We start from the raw sequence: 26,246 nt of genomic DNA, 5'->3' as shown, positions 1-26,246 counted from the left end.
ACTGCCAAGAGAGGGAGCATGCACAGGCCTTTCTATCAGTTTGCCTAGATGTGGGTTAAGAGGAGAGGAGAGGGGGTGGAGACTGAAAACTGTTAATGGTTAACATAAAAAAGTGGAGTGCACTCTTTATTATACCGTCATACTCAAATGATAGTTTTGTTAAATGTAGAACTTTGAATCAAAAATCATTTGCCTATAGAACTTTAAATGCATTGCTTAATTTTCTAGGCAACTTCTGTTGATGATGGAAAGTCTAATGACAATTTCTTTGTAGATAAAATCCTTATAGTCTCCCTGGAAACTTCTTAGATCTCTTCAGTGTTCTTAGAATTCTGAAACTCCCCTACAATGTGCCAAAGTATAGAAAACTTTTTTTCATTCATTTTGTTTGACATTTGGTGTTGCTTTCAATTTGGCACCTAATCTTTTCTTTAATTCAGAGAAAAAAAATGCTTTCAATTTCTTTCATTATATCTTCCCATTTCTTTCCTTTTTTCCCCCCCGTGGAGATATTATTGGACCAGATTTCATGCTCTATGTATTTATCTGCCATTTCTCTGAATTTTCCTCTTATATTTTCTATAACTGCTTTTTGTTTTATAATCAGAGAAATTGATTTTACTTTTTAGCGCTTCTATTATTATTATTAATTTGCCCATTTTATTATTATTTTTAAATTTGCCACTCTTATGTTGAAATCTTAAAAATTCTTTGAAGGGCTCTGGTTGCTCCTTTTTCATAGCACTCTGTTCTTATTTTATTGATGACCTATCTTTTTAAATTTTTTGAGGCTATTGTATCAGTTCTAAATGTGCTTGGCCATGAGTAATAGAATATCCAACTTGTTGTTGTTATTAGACGCTGTTGAGTCAATTTTTGACTCATAGTAACCCGTATGATAGAGTAGAACTGTCCCAAAGGGTTTTCTAGGCTGTAATCTTTGTGGGAGATTTATCCAACTATAGTGGCTTAAACACAAAGGAGTTAATTTGTCTCTAGCAGCAAGAAGTCTGTGAATAGGCAGTTAAGAGTTGGTCTAATAAACAGATTCTTTCCATTTGAGGACTCTGCCATCTTTAGCATGCAGGCCTCTTTCCTCATGCTTATTCCTTCATGGTAGCAAGAGAGCTCCTGCACTTTCAGGCATGTCATATTTCAAACAAGAAGAGGAAAAGACAAAAAAGTGAACTGAATCTATACCTTTTCTATATTAAAAACATCAATATATTTTTAAAAAATTTTCCTGGAACTCTTACCCATTGCTTCTGCTATGTGTCACTGTCCAGAATTGGGTCACGTGGCCACCCTAGACCAATCACTGGAAGATGTTTGAGAAGAAGGAGTTGTGGCTGGGATTGATTTAGAAAACCAGACTGTCTACCAGTGGTACTAACTGGAATTTTAATTAATGTCCTTTCCTACTTTCTGAATTATATCTTTTATTTGTTGATATTTTCAAATAATTGGCATTATTTATAAAGAACTAGATTGAAAAATATATTACTGTCCTTTTTAATTTCAAATACTGTTCTTATTTATCTGTGTTTGCCTTGTGTGCTAAAATCAAGATTTTAAAAATTTTATTATCTATTTATTTAAGCATTTGTCAATTAGAAAACCTTGCTTTTTATTATTTTATTATCTTAGATGTAGGGGGATGGGGGGAGCATAATAGTCACAGTTCCCTGAGAAATATATGAGGAAAATTCCTGGTTTACACCTGATTACCGAAGTTAGCCTTTTTCATTAGATGTTCCTCTCTCTACTTAATTTTATCATACTTATACACTGTTCATGCATCATTCTTCACATAGCTCTTATTTGATCCTGAAACTTAGTGAAAAAAACTTGAACTGAATCAGAACATCTCATTTTCTAAGGTTTGCAAAAAGTTTGGCTAACATTTGTTTTTATTATTTTTCTTTTTTCATGAATTTCTGGGACAATTCTGCATTGGGTTTTGAAGTGGAGGAAAAGGGAAAAGGGGAGAAATAAAAGGATTAAATTATAAAGCAAAAGTGTAATTATGAAATACTTGTAGAAGATCATAAAATTAGTGTAACAAGGCTAACATTTCTTATACCTGCTGTATGAATTGTGCCAAAAGAATAAGAAATGTAAGGAAGTTCTTATTGAAACTTTTGCCTCCTTGAATTAGTATAGGTTTATGAGTACGGTTATTGGTTTTTTCATTAGCTTTACTCATAAAATCTGAAGAAATACATCTAAAAATACATTAGGAAGATACTAAGTGACATAACAATGCAGAGTCTGGGATGTAATGGAAGGTGGAGTGGGAAGGTGGAGGAGGAGAGAAGATGGTGGGCTTCAGAGGAGGGAACTCAGATTTTTTTTTGTTTGAGCCTTTGCTAGAAAGTGGGAATAGAAAAAAGACATAATGAGATGATTTATCCTGATTGTACATTCAGTTTTTGGAAGCTCAGCAGGCATGTATGTGTACGGTAGGATTTGAGTAAACATTTAGGCTTTGAAGTATTTATCTAAGTGGTAAAATCAATGAAACTTTGTAGAATAAGCCTAAGAATTCAGCCAGGAATGACAAGTATACAGCCTTGATGGTTGGCATGATTTTAATTTTATTCTTTCAACAAAATATTTTTGTTAAATATAACTAAATGCCATAACGTGTGTAGTTTCATAAAAGATGATGCATATCAATATTTATAAAAACACTGTCAAATTATGCATACACATAGACTAAGTGACTACTGGAAGAAAAAAAATAGGTGAAATTTCATTCCAAAGATTAATCAAGTTCAGTTGACAGCAGAGGCAGTGTCTAAGAAGGGAAAGGATTAATGTTTGAGCATCTGCTTTGTGTAGGAATTTATATATATTATAATTTTTAATCTTATAACTGTCAAAGTAAATATTATTATCTCTATTTTAAATAGGAGGAATCTGAGAGCATAAGTAACTTGTTCAAAGTCACAGTCAGTTCAAGAGGATAGCTGTATTTTAGGAACAGTGAAATGGACATCAGCCGTGAAGACTTGCTTCCTCTTCTGGTTTTGGAGTGCCCCAGGATATAGAGGAAACATACTTAAAGTCATTGATCCTCAACCATTTATCCAGCATAAGTGCAGCCCATATACATAAATGAGACTAACTAGTGTGAGTAAAGAGAATATCAAACTCAAATGACTTAGGGAAGAATATTCACCATAAATCCTAGGAGGAATCTAGAAATTACTTTGTCAAAGTTCCTCACTTTATAAATAAAGAAGTAAAAGTTCCATTATAAATTGTCTTGCAGAAGATCATAAAATTAGAGGGTATAACAGGGCTAACATTTTTGTACCTGCTGTATGATATTCATTGAATTTATATGTTTGTTTAATATAATATATACACACATACACATAAATATGTGCATTAATGTGTCTTCTAATTTTTAAAATAACATTTGAAGGTATTAATTATTATCTCTATTTTACTGATAAAATTGCCCAAGGCTGAGATTTGGCTTTGAATTATTTTATAGGTACAATTTTTTATCTTTTCTTTTAACTTTATTTGACTCAGGGAAGAGTTCGCAAAATCTCCAAAAGGGAGAGAATCTATCCAAATAATTTTAGATTTACATGTGATATATACTAATAGGCACAAAGAAAATATTTCCTTTTCACTTATTTTTATATGGATCATATAGCCATGACAGCCACAATTAGATGTGACTGAAGACCTGGCTAACTGGATTTATTTTATTTGGTTGCTTTGTGAGTGGAGAAGGCACTACACCACCCTTATAAGGTGGTTTAAAGAAATTGTGGTTGACAAAACCGACTAAATTTATTGTATCTAATTCCATTTTGATCAGCAAGCTTTATCAACAGTCTGTGGGGATCAACTGTATTTTTCTATTAAAAAAAAAAAAACAAAACTTCCTTACTTGAACTGTATATTTGAAACTTGCAAGTGTTCTGTTCAAGTTCTAGCCCCTTCTCTTGAGATTGGGCCTATAGGTGGCAGCAACTGTTAGCTATTGAACTTAGGCGACAAGTGCCAAAAGTTCTCTTGAAATACTTTGAATAGTTTAAATATTCTTGGATCCTTGAAAATGAAATTTTGTCTAGATAAGAAAGTGAAAGGTCAAACTTGAACTGTGACTGTTGAATGAGTCATACACTATAGTCAACATTATATAGATTAAAACATAGTGTAGGGGATTGAAAGTTCTATATTTGAGAAGTTTGCAGTGTGATGATGGTTGGGTCCAGGGTCTTTAAGATTTGTCACTGCTATGGTCAGATTGGTTAATCTTTGCTCTCCATTTTGCTTTGTGGATTTTTGAACCTAGATTATTCTCCAGTCAGTTCTTTGAACTTAACAGTCAATAAAGGCTGTTGAATTGTACTGGAAGAGGTCTTTTAATTCATGTACAATCTGCTTTACACAATGAATGTGCCACAGAAACGTTCAGTGCAATTTGAGTTTTTTTCAAATCACACAATATTGTCTATATTATAATGCTTATATGCTTCAAGAGGCTTGTAATATAAGGGTAACCTGCAGGGAAAATCCTACTGTAATTGGAATTATCTCATAATAATTTTTTTGTTTTGAGGGTTTAGAATGTTGTTAATCTGTTTTCCTAGATACAGAACCCCTGTATTCAGTAACACCTTCCAAGTTCTGGGAGAGCTGAGGCAATATGAACTTTAGCTGGGTGTCTCTTGGTGGTTGCTAAATTATACTTTGGCATGATTAATCTGATCACATCAATCATTTCTTATGGTTTATATTACTTGTAGCTCAATCCATTGGGGAGAAAGTTGATTGCACTAGCCACATTTTAGTCAACTGGACCCAGCCTTTGTGTCTTTTTATTCTCAAGGTAAATTGAAATGATGTTACTGTTTTCACTAGAACGGTACGTTGTTATTGTTGGTAGCAGCCGTTGAGTCAGCCCCTGACTCATGCCAACCCCAATGGTCAGATCCCATTGTGATATGTAGGGTTTTCTTTAGCTCATTTTTCGGAAGTAGATCACTAGGCCTTTCTTCCTAGTATGTCTTGGTCTGGAAGCTCTGCTGAACCTCTTCAGCATACAGCAACATGCAAGCCTTTACTGACAGATGGATGGTTCCTGTGCATGAGGTCCATTGACTGAGAACCAAACATGGGTCTACTGCATGGAAAGCGAGAATTACCATTGAACCATCAGTGCCTTCAGACCAGTATCTCATTGCTGTGGAGTCGATTCTGACTCATAGTGACCCTATAGGACAGAGTAGAACTGCCCCCATAGGGTTTCCAAGGCTGTAAATCTTTACAGAAGCAGACTGCCATGCCTTTCTCCCACAGAGCCGCTGCTGGGTTGGAACTTCTGACTTTTTGGTTAGCAGCTGAGTGCTTAACCACTGTGCCACCAGGGCTCCCTCAGACCTGCACAAACCCCCTAAAATATTATACAAAGCAGAAGATTAGCTGCTTCTAAAATAGACCTTTGACCACTCAACAGAAACAAGTTAATTTAATAATTTCCAAAAAATGTTTTCCATTTTATTTGTTTATTTTTTTAGAACTGCATTGTTTTGTTTGGTTATTTTTACTGTGTTGAAGAAAGTGTTGGAGATCTGGTGGCGCAGCTGCTAACTAAAAGGTTGCAGTTGGAGTCCACCAACAGCTCCTTAGAAACCCTTTGGGGCAGTTCTACTCTGTCCTATAGGGTCGCTATGAATCAGAATCGACTCAAGGGCAATGGGTTTGTTTTTTTTTGGTTTGAAGAAAGTGTTGAGTTTTCCTTTACCACATTGACCCAATCTGAAGAAGAAGAAAGAAAAAAGCATTACTTCTGGAACAAAAGTTACAAACCATGACAACAATGAGACTCACTGAATCAAAATGGTTAAAAAATAATTTATGGATGGAATAGGTGCACCTGTACTACTCTGTGTTAAAGAAACTTTTGAAAAATGAAGTATCACTTTTTGACGTTACAACCCTGGTAATATTTATAAATTTTGATTTTTAAATGTAACAACTGAAATTGGTATAAAGTGTGAACAACTGAACATGATTTTTACTGGGACTAACATAAGATAAAAATCAAACTGTAGACGTCTTCCTTTGGGATTAGTCTCTGATAGATTTGTTAGTTGGTTTTATTTTACGTATTTATTTATTTTTTGAGTGTGCTATATGGAGAAGGGAGAACATATAATAGATACATAGACATTGGTCTACAAAACTAAATATTTTGCAGAATCAAATCAGCTACAATCTGTCTATATTACTGGCTGTATCACTGTTTTACTGGTATCTCAAGAGAATATGTTAGAACAAAATATGGAATAACTTTCAGGGCACTGCAGAGGGAAGAGCCCAATACTAAGCAAAGTGGAGAAATGAAAGAAAGTGCTTCAAACAGATGGGCATTTTCTATAGAGAACTTCCTTGTTGTCCTTGCACTTGAAAATACAGTACATATACTATATTTAATCCTTTAATCCTTATCTTTAAAGATAAGGATTTGTCCCAATGATTATTTTATTCTTGCTCCAAAGCTTACATAATGTAACTAGTCACTGTTTATATTTTTGAAAGGATGCTACCTTTCTACTCTTTGAATTCAACTTTTGCCATTATTAGGTAATACTTGGTCTATTTTTATGCACCAAACAATATTTAGGGGAATTAGTGTTTAATAAACAGTTAAATGCCAGATTTAGTCCTTCTTTGTAGTACATCTACCACCACCACCACCAGCTGTCAAGTTGATTCCGACTTACGGTGACCCCATGTATGTCAGAGTAGAATTGTGCTCCATGGGGTTTTCAATGGCTGATTTTTTGGAAGTAGATCAACAGGCTTTTCTTCCAAGTTGTCTCTGGGTGAACTCTATCCTCCAACCTTTCATTAGCAGCTGAGTATGTTAACCATTTGCACCACCCAGGGACTCCTTGTAATACACGTTGTTATTGTTGTGCGCTGTGGAGTCGATTCCGACTCATCATGACCGTAAAAGGAGCCCTGATGGTGCAGTGGTTAATGCTCTTGGCTGCTAACTGAAAGGTTAGCAGTTCGAACCCACAAGCCACTTGGTGGGAGAAAGATGTGACAGTCTTCTTGTGTAAAGAGTACAGCCTTGGAAACCATAATGGGGCAATTCTACTCTGTCCTATAGGATCACTATGAGTCTGTGAGTTGTCATACATGTTGTTGTTGTTAGGTGCCGTCGAGTTGGTTCTAATTCATAGTGACCCTATGTACGACAGAACAAACACTGCCTGGTCCTGCGCCATACATATCCACCCCCACCCCCCCCCCCCAGCCAAAAAAAAAAAAAAAAAACCAAACCCGTTGCCATCCAGTCGATTCTGACTTATAGTGACCCTATAGGTCAGGGTAGAACTGCGCTATAGGGTTTCTAAGGAGTGGCTGGTAGATTCGAACTGCCAGCCTTTTGGTTAGCAGCCAAGTGCTTAACCGCTTCACCACCAGGACCCCTACATAGGCCTTTCTTATTCCTTGGACTTGGTCCTCATTATAACTTCTCTGTACTTAGTACATATTCTTGAGGCTATTCTCTGCCTTGAGTTGGGTGAATTGCAGCCGCTTGACACTTAAGGAAATGTCCTAGCAGGTTCCAGAAAAATAAATTGTGTCCATCAGAAAACCCTGTGATTTTGGAAGGAAAATATAGTGTGCCTGTAAGAAGACCAACCCCCTCCCTCTGCGAAATAACTCCCTTCTCTGTGATACTTTCTCAAGTCAACACTTTAAAATGCCTTCTCCCCACCCAAACACAAAAAAACAAACACCATCAAATTAACCTGTGATTAATAGGTGCTAAATCATATAAGAGGTCTCTCCATAGATTAGTTTCATCATAGAGCCTCAGCATTGTATGTTGTTGTTGTTGCTGGGTGCCGTCCAGTTGATTTTTGCCTCATAGCTACCCCACGTGACAGAGTAGAACTGCCCCATAGTGTTTTCTAGGCTGTATCCTTCTGGGAGCAGATCACCAGTTCTTTCTTCTCGATTAGCAGCTGAGTGTTTAACCGTTTCGCCACCAGGGCTTCTTTCAGCATTGTATATTAAATGTAATTTGTTAGAGAAAATGGCCAGAATGGTTGATTAGGGCCAGCCTCCACCGTCTCAGCATGGTTGTATTGACTGTACAGCAAAATGATGATAATCTTCAGGATGTAAGCTCCAAGATGGCAGCATTCTCATCTATCTTGGTCTTTGCTGTTTTGCCAACACCTTAACAGAGCTTGACACATAATAGTTGCTCAGAACATGCTGGAATGAATGAATCAATAAGAAAATTCCTGGAACAAATTTTAATGATTTTGCTGTGATACAATGTTCAGTTTTCCAGTTTAATAGTAAACTCAATTTCACCCAAACACTCTGGTTCCCTGACTTCTAATTAAGCTCCTTAATTTCCCAGGGATTTATTCTGTTCCTATCCACTCTTCAGTACTGTAGTGCTGTGGCTAGAATAACAGCCATTTTCTCTTCTCTTCAACACGCAACAACCTACATTTACCCCAAGAAGAATGCTTTCAGATTTTCCTCACTCTTGAGTACTCTAAGGCAATGGGAGGCTTTGCTGTCCACTTGAATAGTTGATAATACTCCTTTGAAGCAAAGCTTTGAACAAGCGATAAGAAATAATAACCTAAATGCAGTCAATTCCGAAAATCAACAGGGCCATCTTGCTGTTCAAGCCATTGAAGATAATTTTCTATGTGGTTGTCCCATCAAAACTAGGTAGTGGCCATAGAACATATCTTCTAATTCTCAACTTCTCTCTCCCTCTCCCTCGGCACTCTTTATTTTTCCTACGTTGTGTCCACAGGATATAAATATAAATGAGAAGGCCAATCTATGTTATCAGCCCTCCTTCTCCCGGGTTGTATGGTCTGAAATGAAGCAGAGCCAGAGTGTAAAAGTATGTCCCTTTATTCTGAATAAACAGTGAGTTTCGAGCAAAAATCCTACTACAGAAGTGCTCTTTTTAAAAAAATGTCAATTGCAAACATTAGAAGTTTCTTTTTTTTTTTTTATTTGCTGAGTGGGAGGGAGATTTAAAAAGACAAGTATTGTGCTACCTACTAATTCAACCCAGAATTGGGAAGTAGACCTAGTGCCAGAGCCCTGGTAGCACGGTGGTCAAAAGCTTGGCTGCTAACCAAAAGATTGGCAGTTCTCATCCACCAGCTGCTCCTTGGAAACCCTATGGGGCAGCACTGCTCTGTCTTACAGGGTCGCTATGAGTCGGAGTCGACTTGACGGCAACAGGTTTAGACCCAGTGCCACAAATAGTCTAGTCTTGCATTCCTGTGCTTTAAAGAGTCTTGAAACAAACTCTCAGAAATGGACTAAAGAGCCACAGGAAAGTTTAAGTTACCTTTAAAAGATTTAACCACCCTCCACTCCCCCTTCATTCGGTCTTCACGTTGTTCAAGAGAAAACTAGTCAAAGGCATCGTTTAGAAACATTTTTCATTCTGTTGAGACTGGTTCAAACATTTTCCCAAAACTTCTTTCTAGCCTAATGTGGTTCTCCTGCCAAGAAACTTACCCTCACTGCTACACATTTCCTGGGGTTTGGACATTAGCTATTGATCTCTTTTTGAGGTTTTCTTTCTCTCTCTCTCTCTTTTTGTCTCCATGTTAAGTTTACTAGCCTTAATAAATCTAAGTTACCTCACTCTATGAAACCTCTTGGTTCACATTGTTCAAAAGCAGCGCCAGAGGTAAAGGCAGCTTATGTCAAATCACTGTGGCAGAGGCTGGGGACATCCCAGTGGGCTCCTGTGGCCCTCCCCCTCCCGCCGGGCATGGCTGCAGGTTCCTGCAGTCAGACAATGTACTGTCATGCGGATTACACTGATTAGCTCTAAGTCAGTTAGGTAACAGGAGCTCTTTCAATGGCATCCCAGAATCCTGTCAGGTTGACTGTGCAAACACTGCTTTTTGGGATCCCCTCCAGCATTCTTTAATGTAATCCAGGCATGTTATTGCAGGTTGTATTTGAGAAGGGGCTACTTACTTGTCACTCAGAATATTTTCAGTTTTAAGTCAAAACCTTTTTACAACGACAACAACAACAAAGAGCAAAAGAAATGAGAGAATAAGATGTTAAATTGGAGGTGGGGTGGGAGAGGCAGAAAGGAAGAGGAACACAAAACACAGCAATATATCGAATGCCAAATGTACCTTAAGTACACGTGTGCTCTGGGGAATGAAGTTTCTGTTTTGTTCTACACATAATCTGCGATGATTTTGCACTGTTGAGGGTTTTGTCTTTCTGTATCACTGCTAAGATTCAATGAATTCAGAGGCAGAGGAATCAAGCAAAAGAGTGCAGTTCTGAGCTATTTATACAGCTCCAAGATGTGCTCATGTTTTCTACCCTTTGGCCGAAGGGAGGGCTGTAGTCTACTGGTGTGCACAGTTTCACCATATTTTTGTTGTTGTTGGGTGCTGTCTAGTCGTTCTGTCTCATAGCAATCCCATGTGACAGAGTAGAAGTCCCCACAGGGTTTTCTAGGCTGTAATTTCTATGAGAGCAGATCACCAGGACATTCGCCCGTGGAGACACTGCTGGGGGGTTAGCAACCGAGTGCTTAACCAGTTGTGCCACCAAGGCTCCTTTCACCATATTATGGGGTTGGACTAGGAGTCACTGGGTGGTGCAAATAGTTAACACTATCACCTCCTAAGCACAGGGTTGGAGTTTTGAGTCCACCCAGAGTTGCCTCAAAAGAAAAGCCTGGCAGTCTACTGCTGAAAAATCAGCCATTGAAAACCTTATGGAACAAGTTCTTCTCTGACACACATGGGGTCACCATGAGTCAGAATCATGAAGTTACCGTGAGCTGGAGTCAACTCAACGGCAACTAGTTTTTGTATGGGGTTGGATTGGCAAATTCTTATGGTGTCAGTGCAGGGACTGCAGATAAGTCAGGTTGTTATTGGCTGCTGTAACCCTACTCTGATTGGAACGGCAATGCCCAGCAGTTTCTTGGGGGTGTACAGAACTCAGGGTGAGGGCAGAAGAAGATGAGGTTCTCAAAAACCAACAATTCGACAGCAGTGTTTTTTAAGTGGATACGAATAGCCTTAAAGTCCATAGTTTATATTAGGGTTCACTCTTTGTGTTGTGTGCTTCTGTGGGTTTTATAAATGCATAGTGTCATGTATCCACCATTACAATATCATGCAGTGTGCTTTCACTGCTTTTAAAATGCCCTGTGCTCCATCTAGTCATCCTACCCCTTCTCTGCCATGTATATTCTTTAAGTACATAGCTTGGCATCCAATACATGGCATTTCCATTTCTCTTTTTATATAGACTAGACTAAAAAATCAAACCCATTGCTGTCTAGTCTATCCTGACTCATAGCAACCCTATAGGACACAGGAGAACTGCCCTATAGGGTTTCCAAGGAGCGGCTGGTGGATTCGAACTGTCGACGGTTTAAGTTAGCAGCCGAGCTCTTAACCACTGTGCCACCAGGGCTCCGGATAATAAGTAGATGATACTTCTGTTTTGTGGTGTTTTGATAACTTGAATTATTAGTTAATTCATGAGATTGTTGCGAGAAATGGAGGCAGCTGAGACACAAAAATATGTATCTCAGTTGGTCCAAGTTAGTTAGTCCTACTTCTAAAATTATGTCTTTCATTCTGAATTCTCTCAAACAATCCGAAAATAGAAACTCCATCTCTGATGCTATTTATTGTGGCTATTTTCATTCCCTATGGGTCCAACTTTCTCGCAAATGCACTTAAAATAATACTTTCCTCTCGACATTATCTTTAGGACTCCCTGCCAGTTAGTTGCTTTCAATGTCTTTTTTTTTCCCCCCCTTTCTGGCTTCTCCCAGCTGTTGGAGCCGTCTCATAATGCTGCCAACTTCCACAGCCCCCTGGAGAAACCATCTCAGCTCCAGGTTGGGGGGAGGAGGGGTGAACAGCTTAGCTATAGTCCATCTGAAGCAGAGCTCAGACGGGCCGGCATCCACGCCAATGGATTATTTTCCTCACCAGTAGTTGTTAAGTTGTTAATTCTGTTTCTGAAAGTCAGGTTTTAAAAGAAAAATAAATAAATAAAAAAGGAATGCTCAGGCTAAAAGACTCAAGAGAAAGAAAGGAGCAGGAGTGGTTGCTATGAGCTTTGAAACATGCACGCGTGCGTGCGCGCACACACACAAATAAATGGACAAAAGGATAAATTGAAAAAGAATGCAGCAACCCCTTGCTTGGTTTAGCAGTCTGGTCAGACCCACAGATGAGGAAGTGCTGCTTTGTCCCCAGCGAATGCCGTGTTTTCTTGTTCATTGTCTTTCAGGGTAAAATCTGGGGGGAAATTCACCTGTCTGATGCAAAGTTAAACTGCTGGCTTTACTGTGACTGCATGGGAACTTGGGTTTATTAATGAATACAACATACCCTCTTTGATTTGAAAGCTTTCACCCTGCTGAAAAGATTCAAAAGGCATCGCTTCCTGCACCAGCGGCATTCCTTTATCCATCTCAGTGGTTCACCCCTACCCAGCTGCTATATCTCATTAACAAGCATTTGACCACTGCAGCAGGCTTGGGAGTGTTGACACTTGAAAGGCCCAGGCAGGCGTGGGCAGGCCATCAGCTATGGCAACAGGAAACTGCCCCGGAGACAACACTGAGAAAACAGCAGCTGCAAAAGCCAAAGTCAGCGCAGACATAAAGGGCTGCCTATATCCACACCGGTCCGGGGTATCAGTGCGTGCCTGTGGGCCTGAATTCGCTCATCTATTTACCGTATTTATGGGCTAGGAGGGTTGCCCTCTGCGCGTATCAGACTCTGTACTCATTGACGTCCCAGAATGATTTTTTGACTTACAGTGTTCTTCTACCCTTAGGTTTCAAAAATCTCATTCTCTTTATGATACAAATTCTTGCTATGCATGTAAGAATGTTCACTTAGAGACCTCAAACCTGATACACACAGCACTCTGGTGGAAATCGTACATACAATAAGAAATGCATATGCCTGAATGCTTACACACTGTTTATGCTATCATATTATTTTTTGAAAACAGCAGCCAACCTGTGAAACATTATATAAATATGTAAGATGAGTCCGAGAGCCTTTGGTTTAAGAATCATACTGTGATGGCTTTATGTGAAATATTTAAGGTGGAAGGGTTGTTTCCATTGTGTAAAAGATAGGCCATAAAATTAAGTGGGATATAAACATATTCCATATGTATTATTATTGATTAGAATAACTTAAAATAGCTATTTTAATAGTTAGTTTACTATTCATTGAATTGTAGGCTTCTTAGTATCATACCACTGAATCTACTTCTAAGTTTTATTGTTTCTGTATTCTAATAAAAGCGGTATTGACATTACCAGTCTTTTGAAAATGATACTTAAATTATCTAATGATATTCTTGGTATTTTCTTAAAGTTACATTTTTCCACTGAAACGTATTTGTAAGACACCTTCTCCTCACTTATTGACTATCTTGTTATCTGACATTTCACATTTACAACAATACTAAAAAATGTACTATCTGACTATTTTGTGCATTAACGACGTATGTCTGGCAGTAACAAATGCCACGGTGCGAGGTGAGAGTAATGCTGGCTGTAATGGTTATGTGCCAGCTTGGCTGGGCCATGATTCTCTGCAGTTTGGCAGTTATGTAATGGTATAATTTGACACTTATGTAATGATGTAGTCATCCTGCATTATGTGATCTGATGTGGTCATCCTCCATTTTTGCATGATACCAATTTGGATAATGACCTGGTCTTTGGAACCTAACCATGTTGATAAGTGAGGAGAGGGAGTAATAACTATATACTTCTTTATATTTTATACTACACCTATTATCAGGGGAGCTTAACGTACAGATACTAATTAGGCTGTTTCACGCAATGTTTGGAGGAAGTATTTTTCCAAATGTCTTTTGTCCATATTCAAGCTTATAAAAACATTCTTTAGAGAATAGGAAAGCAATAATTCAAAATAAAAAATTTTCGCTCATAAGGAAAATGGCCCTTTTCAAAACAACAGCAACAAAAAGATGTCACTCCATAGTAGAGGAAGAAAGTAAGGTAAATGAAAAAAAAAGAATGCAACATGCTGTAAGTGAAATTGATTGACTATGCCTTTCTAAGAGTGCTGAGTTATTTTTCTGTCATTATCAGTACAGCAGACAATTAGTGATTATTATGCTGAAGTGCACTAATACTTTCATTCTTTTCAGTTATTCAGATTTATGTACATTTGGCTATCAATAAGACAAACTATCCTAATTCATTCACTTTGCCACTATAACATAGTTGTTAATTAGGTAAAAAGCATGTGAATTTCTTTAAAATTACTGCTGCTTTTTTATGTTAACTTTTTTTTTTTTTTAATGTCAGAAAATATTTCTTAGGTGCAGCAAATTTTTCAACTTTACCTTAATTTTCTACCTGATTGTTTTTTTCCCCTTTTATGCCTTAGGGGAAGAAAGGAATGTACCAACCACCACTGGAAATTTATATCCTTGGCAATACGGTAGAGACACAAACATCCTCCTGGGAGCCATTAAGATAATTCCGTTTGACTTAAGTTTTCCTGTCCAAGTCATATTGGTTCACATTCATGTCTTTTTACCCACCCTTTGAATCTGGGTTGTATTTACTTTACCAATAGATTGTATCAATATGACTTTGTGCTTATTCCTAGTCTAGGTCTCAAGAGGTCATATATGCCTCCGCAATTGTCTTGGAACTCCGCCTTCACCATGAGGATAAGCCCAAGCAAGATTGTTGGAGGATGAAAGACCACAGGTAGAAAAAATGAGTTACCTAGCTGTGGCCATCCCAAACTGGCCAGCCTCAGCTGACCCACCACTATGCACATATGCATGAGCAAGCCCAGCCAAGACCAGCCAAGCTTGACTCAGATCATCAGAGCTACTGTCCAATCTACAGATTCATAGATAACTTACACACAAGTTCACTCAGCTATTGAGTAGCAGAAACAGGATCTGAATCCAACATTTCTGTCTCCAGAGTCCATACTCTTAACCGCTTCGTTAAGTCCCAACTTGTTGTTGTTAGGTGTTTTGGAGTTGGCCCTTGACTCATGGCTACCCCGTGCACAACAAAACAAAATGCTGCTCAGTCCTGTGCCATCCCCATAATTGGTTGTGAATCGTATTGTTGTGATCCATAGAGTCTTCACTGGCTAACTTTGGAAAGTCGGTCACTAGGTCTTTCTTCTTAGTCTGGAACCTGTTTAGCATTATAGCAACATACAAGCCTCCATTGACAGATGGCTAATGACTCCACCTGAAGTATGCTGGTCAGGAATTGAACCTGGATTTCCCAAATGGAAGGTGAGAATTCCACCACTGAATCACCACTGCCCCCAAGGCCCACTTTACCAGTTGCCATTGAGTTGATTCTGACTCATGGAGACCTCATGCATGCAGAGTAGAACTGTGCTCCATAGGGCTTTCAAGGCTGTGACTTTCGGAAACAGATCACCAGGCCTTTTTTCAAAGTGCCTCTGGTTGGGTTTGAACCGCCAATCTTTCGGTTAGTATTCGAGCACTTAATCATTTGTGCCGCCCAGGGACTCCAGTCCTACCTTAAAACCAGAATACCAAACCCATTGCTGTTGAGTCTATTCCGACTCATAGCTACCCTATAGGACAGAATAGAACTGCCCCATAGGGTTTCCAAGGAGCGGCTGGTGAATTTGAACTGCTGATCTTTTGGTTAGCAGTTGTAGCTCTTAACCACTGTGCCACCAGGGCTCTAGTTCTACCTTAGAGAACTTAAAATCTAGTAGAAAAAAAAATCTAAGCAAATGAAATACATTGTGATAACTGAAATAATATAAGCACTATTTGGGAATACTCAAAGAAGAAAGTAGCTAATTTTGTCTGGAGTGGAAAGGGCAGAGAAAATTAGGTGATTGAGGTAAGTGTCACAGAGGAATTACTATCAGAGCTGAATTTAGGTGGAAATGGAAGAGAAGGACGTTTTGGGAAGAGACAATAGCAAAAAACCCAATAATCTGTTTGGAAAAAAGTTATGAGGCTCAGTGTTGCTGAAGCATGGAGTGTTAAATGGATAAACACCAGACTTGAGTCTGGGAAGTAGATAGGGTCCATATTATAGTATGTTAATGCTGAGGACATTGTCCTGAAGAAAAGAGAGAATCACTGAAAACTTTTAAGGTAAGAAATGCAATGACGAGATTCATGTCTGGAGAGATCCATCTGGCAGCAATATGGAACATGCATTTGGAGCTGGCTGATGTAATATAGAGTTCTGGGAATACTGAATGACTGTAATAGCAGTGAAGATAGAGAAGAGAGAACAACAGTACTTATTTGGGGGAGAGTGGAAAAAGAAAGACTTCATGAGGAAGTCGCATTTGAATAGGTCCTAGAGGAAAGAAGGTAGACTTCAACAGGAGAGATGAAAGGGAGGATAGTCTAGGCTGAAGAAATGATGCAGGTGAGACCACAAAAACAAGCAATTACAGATTATTCTCAGAATATAAATTGTCTTATAGGTATATTAGTTCATCTGAAGCATATAATACAAGTCATCATACCATTGAGAAATAAGGAAGGATATGACATGCAGAATCATAAAGTCATGGAATCTTAGAGCAGAAGAAGATCTACAGGTTGATTCGAAGCCATAGTGTGCAAGACCTTGAAAGCCAAGCTAGGGGGTTTTAATTAAGTTAATAGTACTTTGGAATCACTGTTTATTTTTGAGCATCTGTGAGCAACCATTTTGTAGTAGTCAGTGAGAGAGGAGATTAGGGCTGAAGGTGTTTTTAGTGGAAAGGGATGTGAATGGTGGGCTTGGAACATCCTGACCCAGAAGGACTTATGGGAAGTGACAAGTGATTCCACTGACAAGATGACTTTGAGAGATTGAACTTTATTGGTTGTCTCTAATAGAAGTAACAAATCCAGGAAGAGTAACTGGTATATATGGGGAAGAGACACAGATGACTTGACTTATTATTTGTTGAGTCTAAGATTTCAGAGACCTCTCAGATAGATACATGTAGCCCTGAAATGGAAATGTCTATCTGGAGCTTGGAAAGGAGAGCAGGGCTACAAGAGTAATTGGTAGCTATTCAGATAGAGGTGATATTTTCCTCCTGCAGAAACAGGTGATATTCCAGAAGGAGGAAGGGAAGAAGACGTAATAGAGAAAAGGTGACCATATAATTTGTCCTCCAAAATGGGGCACTGTTGAGAGTGAGAGGGCTGTCAGGGGTGGTTCAGTGGTAGAATTCTCCCTTTCCATGCAGGAGACCTGGGTTTAATTCCTGGCCAATGTACCTGATGCTTGGTCACCACTTGTTTGTCCGTGGAGGCTTGTGTGTTGCTATGATGCTAAACAGATTTCAGCTGGGCTTCTAGACTAATCTAGAGTAGGAAAAAAGGCCTGGTGATCTACTTTCAAAAACCAGCCAATGAAAACCTTATGGATCACAATGGTCTGATCCCATTGTGCATGGGTTCCCCATGTGTCAGAGACTGACTCGATGACAGCTAACGACAACATTGAGAGTGAAAGGCAGGAGTATTAATCATTACACCAGGAAAACAGGCTGAAAAAGGAGGCTGTGTGAGCTCTCCTGGGTTGGTGAGGGACAAGGGGGAAATTTGGGAACCGGAAGAAAAGGGTACTAGAGTAGGAAGGAGTTCCTTTACAAAGCCCATTCTGAGTAGGGAGAGCTAGGTAGCCAGGGGGTGTCTATTGATCTAGGTGAAAAAGCCTAGGTGGGGGAAGACAGGTTCTAATGAAGGCAAATATCAATAGAGCAGATGTGTATTTAAAAGCTTTCACCTGCAATATTTGCATTATTTTGAGGGGTTATTATACCTGGCTATTCCTTGCTTGTTTGCCATCTGCAATTTCTCATGTTAGAAAGTACTTTCTGCTCTGAAACACTCCTAAGCTCCTCCTCAGTGTGTCCCAGGACAGTTTTACAGCTCCGAGTGGAATGCAGATAAATGGCTGCCTGTTTCCATTTCACGCTTTGGATTTCCAGGTGCAGGTTGTAGAGCTCCTCGTCATTACCGAAATTGGAAAACATTTTATAAGCTTCCAGCATGTCAGGCTCTGTGATTTGGGATAAAATTGGATTTTGCAGTCTGTTGTGTGCCTTTAATATTTCCTGTGCTGAGGGGACAGCACACACACACACACACACACACACACACACACACACACACACACACACACAGCAGTGCAAAGCAAAACCGAACACCTGCTCTCTGTAAAATATCTTCTAAGTTTTATGAGGTGAAGTTTGAATTGTGAAGGGGAAATTGCCTTGTTAAGTGTAAATTGTCATGCAAATACTAGTTCTTCTATTGTTATTTTTCCTATGATTTAGGATGCCCTGATATGTATGCCCAGTGCTTCAATAGGTGTCATTCTTCTGCTGAAGTGATGGGTTTTAAATCAGAGCTGATTGTCAGGCAGGGGTCAGCTTGACCCTGGAGGGATATTTAAAAAAAGAAGAATATTTTATTGTATTTTCAGTGAAGGTTTACCCAGTAGTTTAGGTGTCCCATTCAACAATTTCTACACAAATTGTTCAGTGACACTGGTTACATGCATTCACAATGCACAAAACAAGCATTCTCATTATTTCTTTTTCCAATTGTTCCATTAGGAAGGATTGAGTTTTGACTGAAGCAACTTGTCCCCTTGACCTGAGACGGTTCTGAAATGCTCCATGAAATTCTTCTTGACACTGTTGAATCCACTGCTCTACATCTCGCCACTTGTCCTGGTTGGATAATGAATCCCCCTCACTCAGATGAAAAGTTCCCTCAGTCCTGGCTTCAAACAGATGAAATGAGTATTTCCTACCTTTCTGCAGTTCTTCTTTACCATAAAATAAGCTTCAATGATCTCTTTTCTTACTTGTATCTATTATAGATCTGCTGAACCAAATTTGCAAAATTAATGCCTGTGCTTGAATGTAAAGCCCCTGTGTACTGTCCAGTGGAAAGCTTGTACATATAAACAGGTATATAATAGTTTATGACATTCATAATGTAGCATAGACTTGGAGCACAGATGTGTTCAATTTTATGATTAAAAAAATAACCAAAAGTAATTCTCTGAGGTATCTAATAATCAATAGAATTCCAAAGAACCTCTCAGAGTAAATTGAAGCAAGTTATCTGTTTGGTTATAAAATCATATAGTTGTAGGGGTTTTGAACTGGGTAAGAACATTTAAGCTTATGTAATCAAACCCCTTCACCTCATAAATGAGGAAGGAAGTCTAGAAAAATGGAACTTGCCTAAGCCCACACATTCCTGGTGGAAAGTCGGGCCCAGAACCCAGCCATTGGTCTTCCTGCTTCCTGCTTTCCCCTCTGTGTGATCAGTATGACAGGTGTCTTGTGATCAGAAAACCAGAACCCTCCTGAGAGCAGTTGTCTGACACCATGGGTGATATGTGAGCCAGCTGTATGTCCTATGCTTTGTGTTCATTAGAGACAGTTTCAGAAGCCCAACTCCTTGTAGACACAGGGCACATTTTTGGATGCATAGGTCATTCAGTGACGGCAAAGATGCCCTTCAGGGTCACAGACCTGGCTTCAACACCTGCAATTTGTGCAGGTGACCTATGGATCTTTGATCTTTACGGGGAAGGGAGAACTAAATTGTTCACTGTGCAAATATTTACCTGAATTGTCTTTCCTTGGCGAGGGGAATATTTGAAGCAGGATTGCTAATGTCTGTGGTTTGAATTTCCTTGTTGTCTGATCAATCTTGCTCTATAGGACTGTGAATCTCTGCTCCCTTTAAGCATATGCTGAATATGGCGCCACCTCTACCTGCGCCTGTGGTATTGCACAGACGCAGGTAGAGATGGCACCAAATTCAACATATGCTGCTTAAGGGTTATGTATATGTCCTGAGGCCGCGTTTGCAAACCTCAAATCAGAACCCATGGTTTGACGAGCTTGAGTGTGCTGATGTGTCCTATGAAAAAGAATATTTGAAAGCGCACTGTCTGGAAAACTCTGCAATGGATGATCACCTTGCCCATGTGGCTAAAGAGAAGTTCATGGGAGAAAACTGGAAAGTTTTCAGAGGGAATTCTGTGAACAGACTTTTACAAAGATAATGAACTCCAATTCTGCATCTACTCTCAAGAAGGATGAAGTGCAAGGTATCCAGAGGAGAACTCTGTTGTGAGTCTACAGAATTCCTAAGTTAAGGAGTCACTTAGGCTGTGACAATGCAGAAAATTTAAGTGTACAATTTGTGTTAAAATTATGCAATTAATTGTAGAAACTACGGCAGCTCAAGTACCAGTTGGCATCAGGGATGGCATTAGAGATGTTTGTAACCCTAAAATAGATACATGAACTAATATGTGGCTGTAAAATAATGCTTGGGCTGATGTTCCCTCTTTGGGTCCCACTGGGTAAAACAAGGTGTACTGTCATGATATATAGAGAAAAATCTATCAGGTCTCCTTTTTCTCTTGGTACAATGACCACGTGAGCTCCAGGAAGGGAATTTTTGATTCATGACCACCAGCTGGAGTTCTATTTTCTATGGCCCTATGCTGTGCCACTTTATGAGGCATCAGAATGTACCGGTGTTCTAGAAGTCGATCTACAGAGAGCAGATTGTAACGATTTCTTCCTTAGGATGAATCCCTAATGGAAAATTCCTGAGTTTTCTGTGGAATTGAAGCAATGATATTACACTCTATTGCAAGGGAAGTGAGGATGACCAAAATGTTGGTAATGAGGGCCATAATAATTTTTCTGAGGATTTCTGATGGAATGAGGTGGGCAAGGGCACTCAGAAATACTTTCAGACTCCTATCTCACTCTGTTCTTGACTGCAGTCCATTTCCAGAATCAAAGGCCTACACCTCTTTCCCTTCTATTTTATAGTCTACAAATACAAGGTCATTAATAATTTTCCAGAGCAATTTAGTGTGATTGAACAGAGTCCCAGAAGAGGTGGGAGGTTGTAAATGAAATCATACTGCTCTGTCAAAAATAGTGTTGATTCTTCCTGTGAAATCTTGTTGAAATGATCATGTGGTCCCTGAACTCAGTTGAAATAGTTTGGTGGTTACGAGCAGATTGTGTGGATTCTGTATTATTACCTCTTTGTCCTTAAGCACATTGTTTAATGTCCTTACTCCTCAGTTCCCTGATTTATAATGTGGGGGATAACAAGATCTTCCTCATAGGACTATTGTCAGGAGACAAAGTTTAGTTCAAAGTACGTTTACTTTAGTAGTGAACTTTGTGAAAGTTCAATAGGTGGTAGCTATGTTATTATTATTATTACTGCTATACTAATACTATTTAAAGGTGGCTCTTTGTGTAAGTATTTATGTAAGCCGTGGAGATTGTTCACTCATTCATTCATTTAACAAACAGTTATCAGTAACATGTTTCAGGATAAGGGTTAAGGAGGCAAGAAATGAAATACGTATTTCATTTTGGAATATATGTATTTTTTGGAGCCCTGGTGGCATAGAGGTTAAGAGCGTGGCTGCTAACCAAAAGGTCAGCAGTTCAAATCTTCCAGCTGCTCCTTGGAAACCCTATGGGGTAGTTCTACTCTACTCTGTCTTATAGGGTTGCTATGAGTCAGAATCGACTCCACAGTACCTAACAATGACAGTATCATTTTTTAAATACATACATTCAAAATAATTGTTGGTGGGGGATAAGAAAAACGCAGGTAAGGAGGATTTAGGTGTTCCAGGATTAACCCAGAAACTTTCTATCTTAATCAGTTTTTGCACTGTGCTTTGTTCACATATCCCATGTCTTCCTCAGAAGGACTGATATCGCTGGTATGTCTTTGGGAAAAAGTAAGCCATTACTGACACTAACACACTGATAGGGCCATGGCCGGAGTCACGTTTTTATAATTCAGGTCTTTGACCCAATATTAAGGACACAAATAAGTTCCAAATCAATAAGGTCATCATCAGCAAATGACGGGTATTTTGACTTTGTTGTAAGAGCCAAACCAGGAAGGACAATAATGAGCGTGAACTCAAGTTGCTTTTGGTTTTTTGCAGCTGCGCTACTATCATCTAGGAGCCACTTAGCAAACAGACAATAGACACATGGCTTTATTTATAGCTGTCTGTAGGGAAATAATGCAGTCGATTGCCCCGGCTCTTCCCGCAGTAGTTTAACTACAGAATTATCTCTATCAGGTGGAGGATGCATTAGGCAAACATAGGCTCCTTCTGGAATGTAGGCAAACTGATCTCTAAATGGGTGGTGCTGACTGACTGGGCAACACAGCTCCACCTGGGGAGTGACAAGTGGGGGGAAACTCATTGCTAGTGTTTCATTTTTTAAATTTCTTGAAATGAGCCTTACAATCTGCTCTTTGTGCTTATATATTTTAAAAAATATTTTATATTGTTCTGTCAATCCAGATTTAAAATTATCCTAATTTTTTTATTATGATAAATAGTAGGATAATAAATAAAATGATCCTAATGATTTATAACATGGATACATTCCCCCCACGTGTAGGTACCCTGGGCCTGTTTCATTTGCACTGCTCCGATGGTATCTCACTTATACCCGTCACTCTGAAATAAACATTCCTCAAAGCTCTCCAACAACTAATGCTCAGAGTTTTCCCCTGGGTCCTCTTTTGAATTAAATCAATTAGGAGAAGGCCATATGCTCACCATATGTATGTCAACTTGCCAGCGATCCTTAAAAAAAAAAAAGGAGGAAGACATTTAAAAAAAAAATCACCAACCATTTGAAAAAACACATAAACTGGAAAAAAATCAATCAACCAACAGCTAAATCTCTGTTCATAGAAGTTAAAAGTTGATTAAAATTTGCAAGATAATGTACCTCCTGATTATCATTATATATTGCATTTCCATTATTTGTCATTTTCTTATGCAATTAATTTCTCAGACTGCATAGGGAATCAATCACTCTGTATCAAGTTTTCTTCACCGGTTTATTCACCTGGAAAAGGTAAAGTGATTGCCAGGCCAGTGGTAGTGGATCTTAGCAAAATTCTTCACAGTTCAATAGTTTACAGACTACGGGTAGCAATACTCGGTAAATATTTTTGGCTGCCCCTTATCCACGGGGATGGGCATCCAGTTGTCTGGATCCTCACTGAAATATCATGGCCTGTTAGAGTTGGGATGCACAGAACAGGTCTCTTTGTCTGACTTTAATTTACAGATACTGCATCTTATTCAATTTTGAATCACTTAGAGTATCTATAGTGCTTGGCACATAGCGGAAGTTCCATACATGGTTTAAAAGTTGAGTACAACGAGAAAACTGACGGCTGGAGAAGTTAAGTGACATGAATGAGGTTACACAGTGAGCAGGTCTTCTGACAGCTAAACCTTTTGCTTCTATACTATGAAGCCCATCAATGTAGAACTCTAAGTGCGTTTAGCATCTTAGGTTGTACTTTTGAAGTGTTCCACAAAGGAAGGCAACCAAGACCTGGTGACGCTCTTCAAGTATAAAAACTTCATTTTTATTCTCGTAATCTTTAATGGAAATATTTCTAAATTATATTAAATACTTTCCCAATTTCTTAACCAGGTTATGTTCATAAGTAGACCTTTTCTTAATTTTAAAAAAATTATCAATGCATTTTTTTTTTTTGTCTTATACCTCAGACCTAATGCTGAAGGGTGTTTCTTCTCTGATATTTATTGCCCTTACCTCTAAATAGTTGTAATCTTCTTTTGGCTGGAAAACATAAAGCTGAACTTCTTAACATTTTATGTTAAGTAAAACTCCTGAAGAAAATATGTCATTAAGGCTGTTAAAAAATATTCTAGTTTCTCCATCTTCCCAGACACATGGAGGGATTGCAGTTCTCCACCACATCATTTGAGGTTATGTGTGGCTAGGGGAACTCACTTTAACCAATGAAATGCAAGGGGAAACTTTAAGAACTAGTGCGTGATTCACCAAAATTTCCCTCCAGCTTTGGTGAGTGTGAAAGTATGTGTAAGACAGAGCCTCTGGTTACCTGGGTAAGGAGACATGAAGCAGAGATCTCAGCCAGCCAACCCTTGATGGAAGTAAACTTTACTCTGTTAAGACACTGAGATTTGAGGATTGTTTGTTACAGTAGCATAGTTAGCCTATACTGACTCATAAGATTAATTTAGTGAAGAACTTTTGGTATAGCTAAGTGCACAGTGACTTTCTTGTTCATATCTGAGTCTGAAAATATATTTGGGTGGTTGTTCAGAGGATTTATTTTTCTAGAAGGTTGACATATGGTATGTAGAGTATTATTCTGTCTCTCCAGAGTCATATTATGACATCTATCTGTATTTGTTCATTGAGTATTTCCCCTAATTTAAATTTCCACTCTCAGGAGCCCACTTGGACTATTATAAAAGCTTAAACAGACTGGTCTCACCATTGCGCAAGCTACCTTATAGAATATTGCCAGAAGCATCTTCCTGAAGTACTGTTCCAATCAAATATTCTCTTCCACAAGCCCCCAGTGCCTTCCAGTATTGTCTCTCATGTTAAGCACAGTGCCTCAACTGGGCATTTATTGTGTCTGCCCAATCCCATTTCCTTTTCTCCTTTACACTTCTTAGCTGTATTTGTGTTCGAGTACAGCTAAGTCTATGTACTCCGTGAATTTGCCTGCATGTTTCCTCTCTGCCTTTGCTCACACTGCTCCCTTCACTTTGATAACCTTTTCTACACATCTCTACTTAGCAAAATCTTGTCTGCCCCTTAATGAGATTATGGGTGAATTCACTTTCTTCTCTGGGCTTTTCTGTACTTTCTACAATTAATTTATACTATTTTTTCACTCATAAAGAACATCTTGCAACAATGTTATTTGAAAATGTTATTTGCCTTTGAAGGCCTAATTGAAGCACCATCTGCTTCAGAAAGTCTATCCTGAATTTTCTAACCAAGTATAATTGTTCTTTATTTTCATCTTCTGCCCAGGATCCCAGTCATTTGTGTCTCTGTTGTATTTGCCTTTGATTTTCCTGCAAAGGAAAATCCTTATCCATAGTAGGCACTTAACTGAAATATCCTATTGAATTGAATTGAGTCAATACTAGGGTAGAAGAGTGAGACCTAATCTGGTTTAAAAAAAAAGTTGATTACAAACAGCAAAATATGATAGATGATTTTTGAAAGAGTGGCAGAAATGTGCCCTTGGATGTAGACTGTGAGTTGCATTTATAATCTCTGTTACAAGAAGTTGAGGTGCTAAAAATGCAGGGATAAAGGATTCTATTGGACTCCAACAAAACCACCAAACCCACTGCCATTCTGACTCATAGTGATCCTATAGGACAGAGTAGAACTGCCCCATAGGGTTTCCACGGAGTGGCTGGTGGATTTGAACTGCTGACCTTTTGATTAGCAGCCAAGCTCTTAACCACTGTGCAGCCAGGGCTCCAATTGGACCCAGCCCTAGGAAAAATTTTGAACTATGCAGAAATTGTTTTTATTATTATTTTTTTATTTTTTTCCCATACAAAAATTTATACATACATTGTTATGTGACTCTAATTGCTCTCCCCATACTGTGACAACACACTCCTCATTTCCACTCCTGATTCCCCATGTCCATTCAAACAGCTCCTAACCCTCTCTGCCTTCCCATCTCACCTCCGGACAGAAGCTACCCATTTAGTCTCTTGTATCTACTTGAGCTAAGAGGCACACTGCTCATGTCCCACAGTCCAGTCCAATCCCTCTCTGAAGAGTTGGCCTCGGAAATTGTTTTAGTTCTGGGCTGAAAGAGAATCCGGGAGCCATGCTTTCTGGGGTACCTCCAGTCTCAGTCAGACCATTAAGTCTGGTCTTCTTACTAGAATTTGAGTTCTTGCACCCCACCTATCTCCTGCTCCATCAAGGACTCTCTGTTGTGTTCCCTGTCAGAGTGGTCATTGGTGGTAGCCGGGCACCATCTAGTACTGGTCTCAGGCTGATGGAGTCTCTGGTTTATGTGGCCCTTTCTATCTCTTGGGCTACTACTTTCCTTGTGTCTTTGGTGTTCTTCATTCTCCTTTACTCTAGGTGGTTGGGACCAAATGATGCATCTTAGATGGCTGCTTGCAAGGTTTTAAGACTCCAAACGCCACTCGCCAAAGTAGGATTCAGAACATTTTCTTAATAAGATTTGTTATGCCAATTGACCTAGATGGCCCCTGAAAGCATGGTCCCCAG

This window comes from Trichechus manatus, unplaced genomic scaffold, assembly GCF_000243295.1.
Source record: "Trichechus manatus latirostris isolate Lorelei unplaced genomic scaffold, TriManLat1.0 scaffold00013, whole genome shotgun sequence".
Lineage (NCBI taxonomy): Eukaryota > Metazoa > Chordata > Mammalia > Sirenia > Trichechidae > Trichechus > Trichechus manatus.
The sequence above is the reverse complement of the archived record's forward strand: the minus strand, read 5'-3'. Positions refer to the sequence as shown.